At 33.1% G+C, this 4,263-nt stretch overlaps 1 long non-coding RNA gene across 1 annotated transcript; it reads right to left on the reverse strand.

Moving 5' to 3' along the window:
• Positions 1-3,540: 3,540 nt before the first annotated feature.
• LOC129751405 (uncharacterized) lies at positions 3,541-3,952 on the reverse strand. The gene is made up of 2 exons (XR_008738697.1): positions 3,881-3,952; positions 3,541-3,761 (listed from the first exon to the last, which is right to left on the reverse strand). It is a non-coding gene; the product is annotated as an uncharacterized LOC129751405 (long non-coding RNA).
• Positions 3,953-4,263: the final 311 nt, after the last annotated feature.

Consider the following 4,263-nt stretch of genomic DNA (forward strand, 5'->3'; position numbering starts at 1 on the left):
TCTTCAATTTCTTTAAGAAAATAAATTATTCTATACTCAAATCAAAAAAGCCTTATCTTTCAAACTCTTTTGGTAGTTTAAAGTTTTTAACCTTTGATGAAAATAAATAAAGCTATCCAAGAAAATAGTAAAAGATAAAAATATGATGCAAACTTGAACTAAATTTATGTTTTATTTTTGAAATTTGGCTTAAAAAAGCCAATGTTTATAATGCTAAACAATACACCGAGAAAATATAGAATTTTGTGCAGATTTTTTAGGTGAAGATGAGGTACATGTTTCTTAAACAGTGATTTTTTTTTTCATAAAGATACAATTCTTAGGGAAAATCCTGTGGATGTTTTTTTATTAAAATAAAATTAGGGACATTTTATAAAACAAAATTTAGAAAATTAACTTAAGTTCTACATTATATTTGTGATTTTCAGCTGAATTGTCTGTAAAAACTAATTCTGATTAAAAAAATTTGAAATTTGGAAATTATACTGACAAGCAAATATTTAAGTTTATGTTCTATTTGTAAATCAAAAACTCATTCACAAGCCAAACTCTTTCTGAATTTTCAATCTGAATTCAAAAACTAAACTTCGAATTCGTTTCAGAATTTCTATACGATTTCTGAAATTTACAAAAATACTATTTCCGAATCTTAATTACAAATTTCATGAGTCAAGTTTTGGAGCCCTAATTCTAATACTTTTTTTTTTAAATTTTGTAGTGCTGGTTTAATCTTTATTCATTATTTCAATTATTTATTTTTAAATTTTTTTTTGTGAATCTGAATTCAAATTTGAATTTCAGATGATGAATCTGAATCTGAGTTTTCAATTTTAGAAGTTTTAAATGTTTGAATGATGTGTTGGAATAAAGTTTAAGAACTTAGAGAAAACCAAAATTCTCCTTTTTTCATATTCGGAAAATTATTATCAAAATATTGAAAATGCATATGATTGTCGAAGAACATGATTAAAATTTGATATGAAATGAAAAACCCACTTTGAATCAGGATTTCTAAGCAGCTTTTCATTCCTAATTTCTTATGATTATTCGAAGTGAAAAATCAAAAATACGAAAATGTGTAGAAGTACAATTTTGGTTATTGAAATTTGTACCAGAACCTCCAAAATGGATTTAATTTAAAATTTAATATTCAGACCTGAATTTCTTTGATAAGGTTGTCAGATTGCCCGGTTTTAACCCTGGTTGGCCTGGATATTTAATATAAAAATTTGAAAAAGTCTGGATCGACCCGGTTGCCCGGATTTCTTTGGAAAAGCTTGGATTATGTCCGGGTTTATTCTCATTCTCATTCTCATTCTCACCCTACAGGATAAGAACTCACAAACTTCATCCAACGTAAAGTTACTCGGCTGAAGTGACAACTGGAATCGAGTGACTCAAGGGTTTGCAATGGAGAGAGAATTCTTTGCATTTCGAATGGTAACGATAAAAATTCCACAACTGCTTCACAAATTGCAACAATTTGCAACAATCCACACATTTTCTCTCTCTCTCTCTGAGCACTTGTTTCTCTCATTTTAACTCAAACCTTCTCATTTTCCCGTACAAATGGCCACAAATTACCTACCACAATTTCATTCATTGGCTGCACAACTTGTGTGATCATTGACGTATCTTCCTCCTTTATCTCAGTCCCCAGGATTGACTCGGGTTACTCCGACTTTTCTCACCTCATTTGCCGCGCAGAATAAGTCCGTTAAAATTATAAAATTTATACAACGCAGCAAACTTGAAATCGTAACAAAAAATGATAGCTTAAGTCGTTTACAATGTTATTGCGAATCGCAATTCCAACTGCTTAGTGAAAAGATTGTATAAAATGTTGCCTGAAGTCAGTTTAAATCAGATATGATAGAAAGTCCGCCATGTTTGTAAATTTTGAAATCATTTTGCTCTCGCGGGCTTCAAATTAGCAAATCATCGTCATGTTCTCTCTTCAAACAGCAGTGTATCCAGTAGGTGCCTTCAGGCCGGGGAACTGAATTGAAGGGAGAAAATTCGTCAATGATCACACAAATTGTGCAGCCAATGATTGAATTTGTGGTAATTTGTGGCAATTTGTCAGAGAAAATTAGAAGGTTTAAGTTCAAATGAGAGAAACCAGTGCTCAGAGAGAACAAAAATGTGCTAATTGTTGCAAATTGTTGCAATTTGTGAAACAGTTATGGAATTTTGATCATTACCACTCCAAATGCAAAGAATTCTCTCTTGATTTCAATCTCTTGCTTCAGGCTATGAGAGCAAAATCTTGAGCTCTTTTCCATTCTTCCTATAGGTGGGAATAAGGTGTCGGATAACACCCAATTAGTGTAGTTTCCGTTGCTTAAGAAAGAAATGAAATTCATGTATGTATGTTGTCTCCTTTTTGGTAGGTAATTGCTGTTTTTTTAACATTCATACGATATTTCTATAATGTATGTATATGGAACGTATATCAAAACAGCATAAGAATAAAGCTACAAATATACTTGCTTGGAAGTTACCCTACTCTCCCCTACTCAATATTGTGTAGAAATAAATTCTTTCGATAACCATTTTAAATCTAGACACGTTCTATTCCCCTTTTAGTTTAACATCTCAACGCCATTCAACGATGAAATCGATCGTTTTGACAGCTACAACAGGTAGTATGGAACGTGTTTTTCCGATTTTACTTCTCTCATCTTATCACCATTATCATCATCATCATTATCGTCGTTGCCAACGTTTTTGAACGGAAAGCATTATCGGAACCGTGTGGGTTGCGAAGGGGGATGTGCTGGCTGCATACATAAAGTCTCCGGTTATGCTCTGAACAGGCACCCAGAACAACGAGTATACGATTCAGAGGGAGGTTCAGATAGTGCAATCCAAAAGCATCAGCTGGCATCGGACAAGGAAAAGAACATTACAAAAGATAGAGAAAAAAACCGATCGACATCCAAATCAAGCCCTGCTAAATTGGATCGTTAGGAATGCAGGAAAGGATATTTTCTATTGCTCTTCCAAGACTGTCTGTCCGTCTTCGGTTGTGATCTCTTTGATATTGAGATAAAAAAAAAAAATTTTCTAACATTTAACATCAGCTGCTTCATATGATGGGCTTGCGATGGTTGCATTGCTAAATTGGAAGTTAAATTGCTAACTTTAATTGCAGGATGTAAAATTTTTGTTTGCTGTTGTGTTGTTAAATACTGAATAGGGATAACAATTCGAGCAAGTGTTTTTAACAAATTAGTGGACCCATAACGAGATCATTAACAAGTAAAAATTCGTCCTAGTTCATTTTGAATTTATTTTACAAAATTTGTAAAAAAATGATTGAAATGCCAAAAATTTAATACTGAAACTTATTATAAATTTTTTTTCTTCAAAACTTTAAATTATAAGTATTGTAGAAATATGTGCTCAAAGCTTTTTAATTTAAAAACTGTAATGCAGCGCTCCTCGGGTTGAGAATCGGAATGTTTCGACATAAGCTTGATTTGAAATAATAATTTTTCTTCAATCGGGATGTCACAGCAATGATCAATTCCATACTTTCTGAAGAAAATTTTATTTTTATTTCAAAGATCAACTGAAACACACTTCCATTGATTCGATTGTGATCCTTCAGAGAGGACGTACTGCTAGCAGTTTCCTATCTTCTGGACGCATAGTAATTTTGAACACCCTGTTGGACGGCCGCTTGTCTGGCGGCCTCATTTCTCGGGTTGCCAGCTCTCTTAATGGCCTCGTTTATGTAGTAAGCTTTTAAATCCCTGCAAAAAAAATGATAATTTATGTTGTCTATTGACAAGAATTCGACTTATGAAACTTTGGCTACAGGTAATCATAGTAATTTTGATACCGGTTTTTTTATTTTCTTAACGTTACTTACGCTTGATTTTGATAACGATCCGACATTTTCAACTTATCTGACTCACCAATAACGTAACTTCAAAAGGCAAAAATATTCTGATGATTGTCGTGTGTTGCAGAACCATTTTATAGCAAAATTTCCATATCCACGGCAGTGTAGTCTGGTTTAAAAGTGGACATGTTGAGTTTCTGATAATCATTATGCAAGTCTTGTCTACAGGGTGGAACGACCAAAAAGTGTTTAACTTCAACGAAGCATTAATCTTATAATCGAGTAGTACCTACTTAGAGTGTAGAATGTAGAATAATGCGCCTGCTTAGTTTTCGGTGAACGCTCTTCCGTGTTCAAAATATCTTCCACGCCGAGAATTTAATGTCTGCCATCTTTCCACTTTCCGTCGC

Source organism: Uranotaenia lowii, chromosome 3 (genome assembly GCF_029784155.1).
Source record: "Uranotaenia lowii strain MFRU-FL chromosome 3, ASM2978415v1, whole genome shotgun sequence".
In the NCBI taxonomy this organism is placed as follows: domain Eukaryota; kingdom Metazoa; phylum Arthropoda; class Insecta; order Diptera; family Culicidae; genus Uranotaenia; species Uranotaenia lowii.